Below are 16546 nucleotides of genomic sequence, written 5' to 3'. Positions count from 1 at the left end.
GAAGGCTGGACCAAGAGACGTAGCCCAGGAGTGTTGGGTGAACTCCTTATTAAACTTGTTGTGTTTATGTGTGTTGTCTATTATGTTCTTTAACTGCTTCACTGTCTATGTGTTTCGCAATATTATCGATCCATTGCACAAAGTAACATAGGCAAATCCATGCACATGAGTCTATAATACCTTAATAATTGTCTAAGATATCATTATCAGATCAAATACAAACCTCCTGCCAAGAAGATAGTGCCTCCACATCTTCATGTATGATCGCTTTCAACTCGAGGTGTCAGGTAGTTCTGCTCGTGCTCATTCAATTTTCGTGACTCATAGCATACCACCTGTCCATCCTACAGAAAGACTCCACTAAGTCTTCTCTTGCAAGAATATGTACATACTACAAACCCTTTGTCCGTACCTACAATCTTTAACACTAGTGCAGTGTCAACAACTGCTTGAGCTGCTCAAAACTGGCCACACACTCCCCTGTCCATTCAAACTTCTTACCTTTCCTATGAAATGATGTGATAGGAAAAGTGATCTATGAGAAGTTCCTGATGAACCTCCTATAATAACATGCTAACCCCATGAAAGTTCTCACCTTGTCTACATTCCTGGGATTTTCCCACTCCATGATAGTTCTTACCTTTTCTAGGTCCACTGTTATGCCTTCATTGGAAACCACATGTCCCAAGTAGTATACCTCAGTCTGAAAGAAACTGCACTTGCTGATCTTAGCATACAACTTATGTTCTCTCAACAATCTCAATATTGTTGCTAAGTGTTCAACATTCTCTTCTTCATTTTTAGAATATACCAATATATCATTAATGAATACAATAACAAACGTATCCAAATAGGGACGCACCATACTATTCATCAAACACATAAAGGTAGTTGGAGCATTAGTTAAACCAAATGGAACTATAACAAACTCACAATGCCCATACCTGGTCCGAAAAGTTGTCTTGTAATTGTCCTCTTCTTTAATGCATACCTGATGATATCTAGATCTCAGATCAATGTTCGAGAACACTGTTGCTCCCTTCAACTGATTGAACAAGTCATCAATCCTTGGTAACAGATACTTGTTGTTGATGGTCACTTTGTAGTCGATGCACAATATGAGAGTACCATCCTTATTCTTCACAAACAATACCAGTGTGCCCCAAGGTGATACACTTGGCCTAATAAATCCCTTGTCAAGCATCACTTTCAGCTGCAACATTAACTCTACCAACTCAAGTGTGCTCATCCTGTAAGGTGATTTTGATGTTGGAGTTGCGCCTGGCACCAACTCAATAGAAAAGTCTACTTCCCTGTGAGGTGGCAACTCTGAAATATCTATGGGAAACACATCCTGAAACTGTTGTAGAACTAGGTACCTACTCAAAACATCTGCATCCTCAACTTCCTTACCTTTGTCACTAGAGATATGTACGACAAATAACACACACCCTTTTTTACAACTGTGCTTTGCCTGCATAGTTGTCACCGTCCTAACTGATGTGGATTTCTTCTTTCCCTGTAAGACTCTTGGTTCCCCATTGTCATCCAAGCACCCAATGTTGTTTTCGTAACAATCCACCTTGGTACTATGAAGGTACAACCAATCCATGCCCAACAAGATACTGTAGGATCCCAACGGTAATACATTCAAATGTGTTGTGGTAGGAATACCTTTCAAATCAAATGCACAAGCTCTTACCCAATGGTGAACTCGCTTCTTTGTACATGTATCCAACTACACTAACCAAGATTCTGCATGCACTTCTTTATTCAAAACACACTTTTCGACCAAGTCAGGACTAACATAACTATAATTAGATCGAGGGCCAATCAAAATAGAAATGACTTGATCATAAAGCTTATCGTCCATCTCAATGATAGATGCCTAATGGTATGCTTGTTTGTTATCCAACGCTGCATAAATCTTAGGGATACTCTTCCTAACATCTCCCACCGTTTGTGCCTCTTGAGCACTATAGATCTATGGTCTACCACCCTGATGCCTTATCATTAAGGCCTTTATTTTCTTCATTTTCCTATATTTTTCCTTAAATTTTCCTCACATGCAATTATATGACCTTTCACCTTCCTTTTCTCCTATTTTCCTTATTTTCATAAATAAATGCCAATAAATGCCACTTTGCCTTTGCCAATTTCCATAGCCATTTATTAATCACAAATGATCCCCATCACTATGTTTTGCCCAAGATTCAACTTGGAATACATGTCCCGTGACCTTGGTTATTATTTTTATTTATTTACTTAGGAAACCAACCAGGGGCTGTTACAAACCCCTCCCCCTTGGGGGAACACTGTCCTTGGTGTTCAATGACACTTATAAACCAACAAACAAATCTTGCCTATGGAGATTTATAACATAGCTCGATACAACATTTACATCCTATCCATCTACTGAAAACATAACTAGCATATCATGAACATGATACCACTTATTGGAGATTTATAACATAGGTCGATGTGGATTTTACAACATACATATGCACACATATACATAACCAAAAGACAACATCAAAACATATATCAAAAGACATTTGCTCAACCAATGAATAAAGAGGGATACATGGCCCGCATCTCATCATCCATCTCTCATGTAGCTTCATCTGGCCCAAATTGCTTCCACTGCACTTTAACTTGCTCGATTCCGGAGCATGAGCATCTTTTGCTGCAAAATGCATTGGGGTTCTGGTTGGGATTCTCCTTCTGGATCCACTCCAATACATATTAGTCAATCACATGATCAACATATTTCACATACTTCTTAAGCAATGACACATGGAAAACATAATGGACTTTCATTGTCGGAGGCAGTGCAAGTCGGTAGGCTACTTGTCCAATCCTCTGAAGAATATTGAAAGTCCTGCAATACCAAGGTGCCAACTTCGCACATGATCCAATCCTCAAGGATCTCTTCTTGGGTTTGATGCGCAAGTACACCTATTCCCCAACCGGAAACTCCTTAAACACCCTGTGTTGATCTGCATAACTCTTATGCCTGTCCTCTTCTACCTTTAGATTCTTCTTGATTACTTGCATTTCATGTTCCATCTCTGCCAACATGTTTGGTCCAATCAATACCTTGTTCACTAGATCACTCCAACTGACAGGAGTATTACAACTCCACCCATAAAGTTCCTCAAATAGACTAATCCTCAGTGACTCTTGATACCCATTGTTATATGCAAATTCCACCAGTGGAAGATACTCTTCCCACTTTCGTTGTTGATGCATAACATACATTTTCAACATGTCCTCTAAAATCCTATTGACCAACTTTGTTTGTCCTCCAAAATATTGGTACTATGGCATACAAATTGGAGCTTCCTGCATCTTCTCGAGTGCACCCAGTGCTCCATGTTTCATGCTTAAAGAAGGTTATAGGTGACAAGCTCCCAGTTCAAACAATATTATCGGAACTTGACGAGGAAGGAAAAATCATATTGGAACCTTAAGCAGTCATGGAATCAAGAACTTAATAGCTATGAAATCAATCAATTTCAGAGTATCTCATAAAGTGGAAGAACTTACCCGTTGAAGGCTCCACATGGAAGGATGATAATTTTATACAAAAGCATCCAGAACTACTCAAGCGTTGAGGACAACACTTTTTTGGAGGAGTGAACTGAAAATGGGGCTCTTAGACTTCTTGTCTAACTTACAAGAACCTCTCCCACTTCCAAAGCTTTAAATTTTCCCAAGTCTATTTGATTAACCAATGCGGAAATAAGAAATGCTTGTAAATATGGGTGTACGCTGGTATTTGTTTTCAGCTAATTATTTACTTTAAAATATGTTGTTTATGCTGATATGGGAAGGTACTTAAACTGATATATAAATGCATATAACAGTAGTTAAAGCAGCAGTAAAAACAAACACATCAGACAACAATATAATATGGATTTCACCCTGATATCTTGGGCTACGTCTCCTTGAGCTCTAATCAACTCGATTAGGCTCTCTGGGATTATGGCTTCAATTCTTTTACAAGTGATACACTTAACTCCAATGTTTTATACAGGAACATTGGGCTTAGAACACCATCTTATCCCTTGGCTCTTGGAGCTCTTCGGCTTTCTAGCTCTGGCTCGTGGCTCTTGCTCTTGCTCTGGCTATGGCTCGACTCTCGCTGTGGATTTTTGGCTCTGGCTCTGGTTCTAGCTCTTAGCTCTCGCTTCTAGAGCTCGCTCTGGCTTCTCTAAGCTCTTTCTCTCGGCCTTTGCATGCCTTTGAGAATCGCTCGACCTCCAAGCAACTCCAACAACAATATGCTACTATCAATTGAGCTCTTTGGCTTTTCACTCGACCTTCGAGTAACTCCAAAGACTCTTTGCGTATTCATCTCTTTCTTCGTTGTTCGCTCTCTCCTTCTCTGTCTCTCCGTCTGTTCGTCTCCGTTTTTAGCTTTCTCGTTCCTTGCCTCTGTCCGTTCGAATCACTTCTTTCGGCTGTTAAAATCACTGCATCACCTCACAGGGAAGCGGCCACCTATTCCGTAATGGATAAGTGTCAGGTTCACTGGAAACACTCGATCGTTTGAAACAACCATTATTTCCGTTTACTCCAAGAATGCCTGCGAAACATGAATCTCTGCCAACTCATCGTCCACGTCGGACTTCAAACCTTTATGTGCCGACGCTTATTTCTCCCGTCGAATCCGGTTTCCCATCGGGCGCAATCTTCGCCGTTAGATCTGGAGCCTCCAGATCTACGATTATTGCTCTTATCGCGCGGTTGAATTGCTCGGACGTCAGCCCACGATGAGAGCGGTTTTCTCTCTCATCCGCTGGACACGCGTCAATCACTGTATGGCATCGCTGGGTCCTCTGACAAATCCGCTTACCACCCGAAACGCCTCCAATATTCCGCCGGTTTTGGAGCGTGGGACCTGCCTTTCGCTTTAGCGCATTTCCCATGGTTTTCAGGTTTTCCATGCAATTGAGCACTCGGGGCTTTTCCTTCTCGAGGGGTTTTGCTCAGCGATTAGCGCTTTGCACTAATTATGCATCAGAAACAACCTCGGTTTCCTGATCTGGATTTCCCAACTGCTAGTTTGCGCCAGTGCGTGGTCTCCATGGGCCTCGGTCAGCGTGTTTTGATCAAAGGTCCTCGTTTCTTTGTGCTGGTTGCAAATTGTTGTTGTTCAGAGGTTACTTCTGATAGGCTTCGACATCCACAAGACTTTAAACTTCGATATGAGTTTTTACAGAGTTCGGGTAGCTTTAAGAGAGTTTAAGGATCCAAATTCGGATCAAGGAGAGGGGCATGTTAGGTCCCTATACTACTAGTGTATCCCCTTATTGTTATTAGTCCAACCCCCTTATTGTATTGTTGTGCCCATGTAGTCCCCATGTTGTTATTATTGTGCCCCATAGAAGCCCACTATTGTTATTGTTGTGCCCCTACAATATTATTGTTATGCCGGATCTGATTATATTGTGACCCCTTAGACTCCTATATATAGAAAGGAGGTCTTGTCATTTGTATCATCCATGAATTATTCATTTGTTTAATGTAAAGGAGGTTTCCCCCTCGAAGAGGCTTATTTTGAAGTCGTTGATCTATCTTTCCTTCTATTTCGTGAGATGGTTGAATAACATTCTCAGGATGATAAGTTGTATTGAAGGCCAAATTTGTCCTCAACCCTACAAATAAATCTTTCGAAAACCTGGAAGTGAAGTCAACATCTCAGTCTGACAAAATCTTCATAGGAATACCATGTAACCTCACTATCTCCCTGATAAAGACTTGTGTTGTCTTACTAGCTGAATTCATAGAATTCACTGGAATGTAGTGCACTACCTTTGTTAACCTATTAACCACAACCATAATGGAATCAAGTTGTCTAGATGTCCTCGACAAACCTATAATAAAATCCATGGAAATGACCTCCCATTTCCACTCTGGAATCAGAATCAACTGCAATAAACCACATGGATGCTTACACTCTACTTGTATCTGTTGACAATCCAAGCATCTCGCAACAAACTCTGCCACCTCTTTCTTCAAATTTGGCCAATGGTAGAACTTCTTAACCACTGTTAATGTCCTACGATATCCTGGGTGACCTGAATATGGCTTGACATGAAATTCCCTCAAGATAAACTTATTGAGCTCACTATTGTTCGACACATAGATCCTGTCTCTAAATATGACCAAATCATCTATCGTGAGATGATAATCCAAATATTGTTCACCTGTACCCTGCTGCTATAACATGTGCTTAATTTGTTGGCACATGCCATCCTGCTATCCTTCCTGCAATATTTGATCATGTAAATCTATCCCATATGAACTCATAACTGCTATGTGATTTACCTGCACTCTTCTATTAAGAGCATCTGCAACCCTATTCTATTCACCCTTAATGTACCTGATCTCGAAGTCAAACTCATTGATCGTAGCCAACCACCTAGCTTGCATGTCATTCAGATTAGGTTGGTCAAACAAGTAACTAAATCCACTGTGATCACTCATCAAGATGAACCTCCTGCTAAGAAGATAGTGTCTCCACATCTTCAATGCATGAATGATCACAAGCAACTCAATATTGTGTGTCACATAGTTCTGCTCATTCTCATTCAGTTTCCTTGACTTGTAGCATACTACGTATCCTTCCTGCATCAGAACCCCACCAATTCCTCTCTTGCAAGCATCTGCACATACCACAAACTCTTTGTCTAGATCTGCAATCTTTAGAACTAGAGCATTTGAAAGAAACTGCTTCAATTGCTCAAAACTCACTACACATTCCTTTGTCCATTCAAATTTCTTTCCTTTTCACTGCAATGATGTAATAGGATAGGAAATCCGCGAGAAGTTCCTGATGAATCACCTGTAGTAACATGTTAATCCCATAAAAGATCTAACCACATCCACATTCCTAGGAGTTTCCCATTCCATGATAGCTCTAATATTTTCCGAATCCACTGTTATGCCTTCCTTGGAAACCACATGCCCCAAATAGTGTACCTTTGTCTGAAAGAAGCTGCATTTACTAAGTTTGACATATAATTGATGCTCTCTTAGAAATTTCAACACTACTTCTATATGTTCTATATGCTCTTCCTCATTCTTAGAATATATCAATATATCATCAATGAATACAATCACAAACTTATCCAGATAAGGACGCAACACACTATTCATCAAACACATGAAAGTAGCTAGAGCATTAGTCAAAACAAAAGGAACCACAACAAACTCACAATTCCCATACCTGGTCCAGAAAGCAATCTTGTAAATGTCCTCTTCTTTGATCCGTACTTGATGGTATCCCAATCTCAATTCAATCTTCGAGAACATTGTTGCACCCTTCAACTAATCAAACAAGTCATTAATCATGATTCTTAATTGTCACCTGGTTCAACTGCCTATAATAAATGCACAACATGAGAGTACCATCCTTATTCTTCAAAAAGACGATGCACTTGGCTTAATGTATCACTTGGTAATCATTTCCTTCAACTGAAACTTCAATTCCACTAATTATGGAGTGCTCATCCTATACGGTGGCTTTGATGCTGACGCTACTCTTGACATCAACTCGATATAAAATCCCACTTCCCTATGAGGCAGTAACTTTGAGAGCTCTGCTGGGAATACATCCTAGAACTGCTGCAAAAACAGGTACCTATTCAAGACCTCAACATCCTCAACATCCTTACCTTTATCATTGGAAACATGAACTACAAACAATACACACCCTTTACTGCGACTAAGCTTTGATTACATAGTTGTAACCATTCTAACTGATGTTTCCTTCTTCTTTCCCTACAAGATTATTTGTTCTCCATTGTCATCCAACCACTCAATAGCCTTTTCATAACAATCCACCTTGGTCCTGTGAAGATACAACCAATCCATACCCAATAAGATATTGTACGATCCTAACATAAGCACATTTAGATGCACTGATGTAGACATATCGTTCAACTCAAATGCACAAGCTCTTACCCAATGATGAACTCTTTTCTTAGTACCTGTATCCAACTGTACTAACCAAGATTATGCATGCACTTCTTTATTCAAACCACACTTATCCACCAAGTCAAGACTGATATAACTATAGTTAGATATAAAGTCAATCAAAATATAAACAACTTTATCAAAATGCTTACCTTCCATCTTGATAATAGATGCCCAATGATCAACTTGCCTATTATCCAACACTGCATAAACCTGAGGAATACTCTGTCCAACATCCCCCATTATTTGTGCCTCCTGAGCACTATAAATCTGTGTTCTGCCACCCTGATGTTGTGGAAAATCTCTCCTGTGATGATCCTTGCCACAAGTCCAACACTGTAAAGGCTTCTTGCCATCACCCTTGTTCTGCTCCTCAAACTGAAATCCCTACCCTCTAATGCATTGAACTTCTTGTGTGGTGCTGCATTCTCCTTGTCATCTGTATCATGTGGTTTTCCTCTCTTCTTAGCCCAATTTCCCTTATTATTCTCATTACCTTTCCAATCTTGTTTAGTATCAAACATGCACTTTGATTTCTCATAACATTGTTTCAACTTTCTGATGGCTTCCTCTAGTGATCTAGGCTCATCAAACTCAATCACGTCTTTGAATGATACTGGCAACCCACTGATGAATCTCTAAATCTTCGCTTTCTCCTCCTTAAGATAAGGTACACACCTCAACAACTCCAAGAATATGCTAGTGTACTCCTCATCAGTCGTAGATCCCATCTTCAAACTCATAGGAATCCTTTGCCCTGTCGTCATAGTATCTCTCAGATAGATACTTCTTCCTAAAAAGTCTCTCGAACTCACTCCAAGTCAACTCCTCTTCTCGAATGCCTCTGACATTCTTTACATCTTCCCACCAAATATCTTCTTTCCCTTTAATACTGAAGATACCTATTCTGGCTTTCATGTTCTCTAAGTAATCACGCAACCAAAAGAACTTATTCATCCAAGTAACCACGCTTTTGCATCATGTGACTTCTTCATTTCTCCATAAAATGTAGGAGGTTTTTCTTTCTTGAACTCCTCTTGCAAGTATTGTTTCTCACTCCTCCTATATGGATGGCGATGGTGATGATGGTGTTGTCTCTTCGAACTAGAACTAGAATAGAATCCACGGTAACTACCCCACCTGTTAGGTGTGTCCAAGAACCTACCATCTCTGACTGTATAATCCTTGACAAACATGTATCCCAACTGAGACTTGCTGCCATATGCCCCATTGGTCCTTTCCTCCTATCCATGACTAATCCTAAGCGATCCCCATCTCTACAAATATGATAGAATATAAAGAATCATTGTATTAACCTCTGCTTGCTTCTCCTGTGCCCTAACAAGTCTTTCCTGTGACTAAATGATCCTATCATTATCTTCCTTACAACTTCTGGTATTTACTTTCAAACTTCTCATTGTATCTACTATGTTAGGGGAGTATTCATCACCATGTTGTTCATCTGATCTATAGGGAGAATCACGTGAACTATAGTCCACCATTTTTCTTTTCATCTTTGATCCTCTACTTCATGCAAGCAGACCATGTTAGATAAACCAAATACAAACATAATCAACATACCTCAGTGAAGTTCAGGGGAGGTTATCTCATCTGTAAGATTAACTTGGATTAACACAACACACACACACACACATATATAATTAAATCAACATATTGATCATCTCATCATCAACATCATCAACCTCTACATGATGACACCACTACAACAGTGACTATCACAATGCATGCATAATGAACACTTAGACATCTAGCATTCATGCATAGCAAACACATTCCGCCCATCTAGTCCAAGTTTTAAACATGAGAGGTATGATACCATTATGTAAACACCCCTCCCACATTTACCCAGTTTCACTGACCTGCTAGGGTAAACATGAGAGGAGGAGCTACTATGACATGACCCAAGACAAAATGGCAACTCAACACATCCTAAAAGGGCTACAAGTCACTAAGAGGCTGAGAAACCACCCCAGGTGGCCAAATCCTGAGCTGAACCACCTTTTCCTTGCCCTGAGCATTAAATTGCTCCCACAACAAGGCACCCATGCAATTGGGAGCCTCCAACCGCATGCATAAGACTGTATCCCAACAATTGCAACCTAAAATGTCTAGTTCAGAGCATGTGGTCGTAGATTCTAAGCCTAAATTCCAGTTCAGCCTCCAAACCACTACCGAGAACTCAGTGAGACTTTCTAGAATCAATAATGACATCAGGACAAAGTTATTCATGCAAAATTTGATCAAGGAATTGAAATAACCAGGCCTAACCATGATAGTGATTTCGTCAAACATATGGTGAACATGTAATCTACAGGTCATGCATGCATATTTAATTATATGGGTTTGATACTTATCTAATAATCGTTAAGAATGTATAATGCCCTATCATAATAGCTTCAATAACATCTTATAGCTCATGCATTCATTAACCATTCATTAACAAATCAAAACACATCAAGAGCCATAGCCAATATACATCTTATAACCATCATATAACCAGCAAATGAACAACATATACACCATGATAGAACAACGATAAAAGCCACATAATAATAAGTACAATACTCATGAAAATAAAATAGGGAAAGAGCTTTTATTAACAAATGCAAAATCCAACCAAGTCAGGGACTTCCACATACCACCCGACCATAGATTGGGCTGAACAAAATATCTCTATCAAATAATTACCCTCATGCCATATTCCAAGTGTGAATGTGGGATCTCATGGAATAAACCAAAAAAAACTAGACCAGGGCTTCCAGAGGCCAAACCACCTCAACCCTCAACCGATGATTCCATCTCACAGTCGAACATCACTAATACCAACTATATCGATCTCTACCTAAGTTGTCTAGGGCTCCAGAGCGTTTGTCCCAACCACGGCTCCGAGAACTAATAACTCAACCAACATCTGTCTAGGGCTCCAGAGCGTTTTTCCAACCAAGGCTCCAGGACAAGTAACTCAACCCACCAAGGGCTTTGTTGTAGCGGCTACAACCACCCTCTAAAACTTTGGCTCGCATGCAAATTTTGGAGCCTACCTTGGATCCTGCGATCCATCATCCTTGGTTGCTTGTTCGTAAGCTAATGATTTCAAGCTCCCCTCCTTGATCTTAAGAGTTGTCCATGTTCTCATATTTATGCAGCATGTGTCATATTTGGGCATAGGGGTTGTTGTTTGTCATGCAAAAGGGATGTTGTTTTGCTTCAAGGGAAAGCATATGCGCATGAGTGGTTGTCATCACATAGACATGTTTCCCACTCACTTCACACACTCTTGTCACGAAGGTTATTGCATTAAGCAAAGTATGTCTTATGCATTCTGGATGGTCTACGTTGTGTCACTAAGTGTCCATGTGTGATCACAATTGAGTCCTATCGTTGTTTACATTTGTGTCACTGATCTCACATTTAGCCATTTCCCTAGAAACCTAGCATCATTCATCTTCCCGGAACTTTACACTTTGCTTCTAGAACCATCAAGCTTCCTCCCTTTCCTATTGAAACCCCACAGCCCACAAAGACCCCAACCAACACTACTCTCCATAAATGCGCAAAGCAGTCAGGCAACCAACACAGCTCTCCAGAAATGCATAGAGTAGTCCAACTGCCCTCCATTTAGAAATTGTGTAGAGGTGTCCTCCCACGACCCCCATCCGGTAGCAGTGTCCTATGCCTCAAAACTGTGCAGTGTTTTCCAAGTTGTCTTATTGGTCTTGCATGCAGAAACTGCGCACATGGGCCTCCCAGGGCCTCATCCCGACAGCAGTCACTTCCCGCTAAAACCACGCTAATCCATTGCCCAGTGATAATAGGAAAAGGTGACATGCTGAGATAACTCCCAAGGAGTTGAGGAGAAGAACCAAGAGACAGAGTAATGGAAAAGATCATGACTGCATGAAAACTCCATCGGATGCATGACCATCTCGAGGGTAAGTATGGTAAGTAAAGAACACCTTTCAAATTACACCTCTTAGTTGAGTTTGTAGGACTGCTTGTCATTGTCATATCATCCTGTTCTCAACAACATGCATGTGCGCAAACACAAAAGATCATTTAATCATGTGTTTCCTATACATGTCTTGCTTCCTTTTTGCTTGTTTGGTCAAATGTCATCTTCGACATGTTGATTGCTATGTCATGCTTGCGACCTCGTTCTGGTGATGTTGAAGATTTATGTTTGATTTGTGTTCACTATGTAAACATCTATCACAATCACACACGATGTTGTAAGCACTATCACACAAGATCTGTCGGCCGGACCATGCTCCATCATTTGGACCTCCGCTGAGCTGCACTGCGTAGTCTTAGCCCTTAGTGACCAAGTACTACTGCCCAGAATTTCACAGAGCTTGAGGTTGCCTCCCAGGCAGTCTGCACTGCGCAATCCTAGAATCGACCTGGCTGACTGTCACCCAGAACAACGCAGAAGTTGCCCAAGAAGCCATCTCAATCTGCGTTGCCCACAAGCCAATCCATCAAGCCTCCCATTGGTCAACTAGAGAGTTTGACCGGGTAGTGAGCCCGGGCTTCACTCCTCCCAAAAATTGTGTAGAATTTGTCAGCATGCCTACCTCCATTAACTAAATAAATTGCGCAAATAAGAGGGACAATCACCAGCTTCCTGTCACTACACTATCTCTAAAAATTGCACAGTTCTATCAGTCAGTCCCCCTGTCAGTCGGCCCGCTACTGCCTGCACTGCCTTCTGAGGAAAAATTGCACAGTTCTGCCTCCCAGCTAAGCCAGGTCCCACAAAATGTCAATGTTGTTCTGGACTTCCCATCCCAGCCTCCCAGTGATCTCTGCCTAATTTTTCTTGGTAGTGCCCCAAAGCCTCGCATCCCAGCTTGACATGTGCTTTGTGCTGTTTCAGAGCCTTGTCCTCTCTCCCAGTCACCTACATCCGAAAACGAAAGACAATGCATCATGGCAGATTAGGGGATTTCTAGATTTGATGTCGTCTCGTCATAAGTGAATGCAGAAATAGGTACATGGATGAGACATTGTGTGACGACGAACGGGATGAACAAGGAGTGCATGCTAGAAGACGTGCTCACGGTTGGACGAACACATGGAGCATACCAAGTAGTAAGCAAAGGAGACACATGCGCATACATGAACTGTCAAGCGAACACCAAGACCATTGAAGACTTTGTGCACTCTGCCATACGGAGGTGAAGCTATGGTACACCACGGGCACACTCATCACTCAACAGCACATCAACTCGACATGAACATCACAGCCAACATGTGCATACCAGCAGTGTCATGTCGAGTTGTGTCATGAGTCGCCTCGGCCACATCACTACTTTGGGTCATAACTATGTAATCAATGTAATGTAACGTGGAAGTCCAAGAGACCCATGGATGAAGTCAAAGAGTCATGTAAGTTGAACAATCATGAGGGAAGTCGAACAGTCACAAGGGTCAGTTTCACCCTTGGCTATATATACCCCTCATTTGTACATGCAAAGGACTTTTCACCTTGGCTCCTCCCACATAGCCTTGAGAGTATGTAGTCTTTTCTTTGAGGAGCAAGCAGTGGCTCCAACGCCCCGCTATCGGGGTTAGTGATGTAATGGTGTACGGATGTGTCTTGGAAATTTCGCTTAATTCAAAAGCATGTTAATAGGCCAACACGTTTTCACCTGTATTGTATTCATTTGTAAGACTATTCCTTGGATGCTTGTAATGCATGTTGCTTTAACCTGTATTAAGACAGTTGAACTATTTCGATTGTTCTAGTACATATGCTGTTGGAAATGTGTTGTATTAGTTGTTAACGTTGTCTCATCCGTGTGGACTATTTCATTGGACACTCGATAGATTCATTCTCGTAAACTTGTTATAACGACCGTCACACTCGTGTGGACTATTCCGTTGGGTGTTGTACGTACTATCTGTTCACCTTGTTTTTGTGACTACCACATCCGTGCGTAATACTCCGCCGGAAGCTAAGCATGTCCTACTGTGTTGTGCGTCTCTAACAGAGTTTGGACTATTCCCTTTCAATTTGAGACTCACTCTCACCCTCTCCCTCTGCAGTGAAAGAACCTTGACACAAGCGACACTAAGCACTCACCAGGAATGCAAACCTCGTTGTTCAAAGACAAAGTAAACCACTCTCATGTGCTGACAAGCAAGAGCTGAGGAAAATCTTTAAGATAATGGCAATCAGGACATCATACCAGATGTGACTCCTACACCAAACAATGTGAGGTCTAGTTGGGACTTCATATCGGGGATATCCAGCGGGTCCAGCAGCATCAACATTTATGGCGCTAGAAGGAGGGCCAGATGACAAGCTGAGTCCTCACAACCTGTTCGAATCTTCTCATTCTTATCATGACTAACCACAAAATTTCTCTTCCAGAGTGTATGTCTTATGGAAACGACTTTGAAATCTCGGAAGAGCTCTGGAATAACTTGTCACGAAAAACATACGATGGTGGAGGCCAAGTAGCCTTGGTTAGACACGCAGTTAGTGTTGTAGGCTCCTGTGAAAGGCATGAAATCTTTGAAGATTACATGACCTGCGCATTGTTCGCATACACGCTTTGAGGGCACCCACTGCATTGGTGTGCCACGCTGCCCAAAAAATCTATTCACTCTCTCCCTCATCTAGTTGTAGAGATAGACAATGCTTTCAATCATTTTGACCATAAAGAACTCAATAAAGAAATTCTGAAATTACGAAAAGCACCTGATGAATCCATTAATCAATTTCACACACGCATTTGTAATCTTCCATACCGATTTCATGAAGATGAGATTGATTGGGAATTTCCCAATGGAAGATTTAAGTATCTTCTTTACATATCTGAAAATATGCAATTCTTAGAATCATTCAAACCCCTCCCATCATACCTCAGTGTTAGAGCTGCCAAATCTAAGACGAACGAGGTCACTGTCACAAGTGACTGCTCGTCCTCCTCTCATCAAACAGTTCTAACTCCACAGTGCGAGGTGGGAGGAGGTGTGCACACATCTATTGAACTGTCACATCCTCCCACCCCACCTGCTCTCAATGTCTGCGCAAATTTGTCTTGCAAGCCTGCTTGTTGTCACGTGGATTCATTCCCTTAACCTCCGTCCCCACATTCCATTGATCCTCCGGGTTGTACTGTCTTGTGTTCTTCCATTTTGGACTCCACACTTGTTGTGAACGAGGATCAAGTTGTTGACGGATTTCGTGTTGTGCAACCAACCTGTGTTATCATTCATGATGAGTGTGTGAGAGAATCTAAAGAAGAACCCATGGTGAAGGATGACTCCATTCCATCTGCGCCTCATCCACTCTATCCTGACATCCCTTGTGATTTTGCCACTTTTGATTCTTCTTGTGAAAACTCATCTCCGAATGTTTCTACTTCCGATCGTTCACAGGACACACCGGATGTCATCCTGTCCTTACATTGCAAAGAGGACACATCTTCCTCTGAAAATACATCCCATCTATCATCTGTCATTTCTGAAAACACAGAGGGTGAACATCATTGTTTCTCATCTACCCCTCTACAAGATTCATCAAATCATGAGGATGTCGACGAACATGCCAAATTTTTTGATCATGGTTGTCGTGATCTCTGTACTTCATTTGATCACGATGTTGATTCACTCGTCGTTAATTTGTCTAAGCCACTGGTCTCTGATGATCTATCTATTGACGGAGTGGAAACCTCGCAGGTTATGGAGGCACTTTAGCCTAGGATGATGGTTATGTTAGGCCCTCGCTGTCCTGAGGTTAGTTCCACTTTTGATCAGAGAATTTTCAAAACACCTAAGGTTCCTCATCACTCTTTGCTTTACATTGAAGATCAACCAAACACACAGATTTCGCTTCCTCCACTTGAATCACATGATCCCATCACTTATGCACTGGAGGAATCATACACAACAAGCACACTTGCAAGGCATAAGTTGTCTCTCTTTCTCATGTTTTCTTTTCTGTCACAGTCGAAAAAGAGTGCATGCTTATCATCTACATGCAGTGTGTCACAACACCATGTTAAGTCCGCAGAATGTCTATCTTATGCATTCACTCTTTTCTTTTCTGTGGATGTTTTAGAACTCGGAGCTTATTGGTCTTTGTTGATCAATCTTCTGGTTCACTGGTTTACATGCATATTTTTCATGCCTTCACCAACATGGGCCAGCCAATTCATCGGTGGTTGCATTGGAAATATCACTTCACGTGAGTAGGCCCAAACACTGTTTAACGTAGGAGTAGGAGTAGTCTTTGCTTCTTGCTTTCCTTTTCTTTCTGGTTTACATGTATGTTTTCTTGCTATCTTGGCCTGGTTTGCTTTCTTTGCTTACTTGTTTTTGCTTTCTCCTTACTTCTGCTTCTTCTTTTTTATTTCTTTGCTTACTTGCACCTGTAGGTTAGCCTCTCATGAAACCATGTTTGGCTCTCGAGACAAGTTTGGAAAATCTAAGAGGACTTGTACAACTATCAACACTTGGTTATTTATTGTCCTCTCTCTTTATGAAGAGCCTGTTGTCTTCAGTCAATGATTCCTTGATGTAGAATACG

Source organism: Pinus tabuliformis, chromosome 5_1 (assembly GCF_031772625.1).
Source record: "Pinus tabuliformis cultivar Carrire ecotype Pingquan chromosome 5_1, CPIR1, whole genome shotgun sequence".
NCBI lineage: Eukaryota > Viridiplantae > Streptophyta > Pinopsida > Pinales > Pinaceae > Pinus > Pinus tabuliformis.
The sequence above is the reverse complement of the archived record's forward strand: the minus strand, read 5'-3'. Positions refer to the sequence as shown.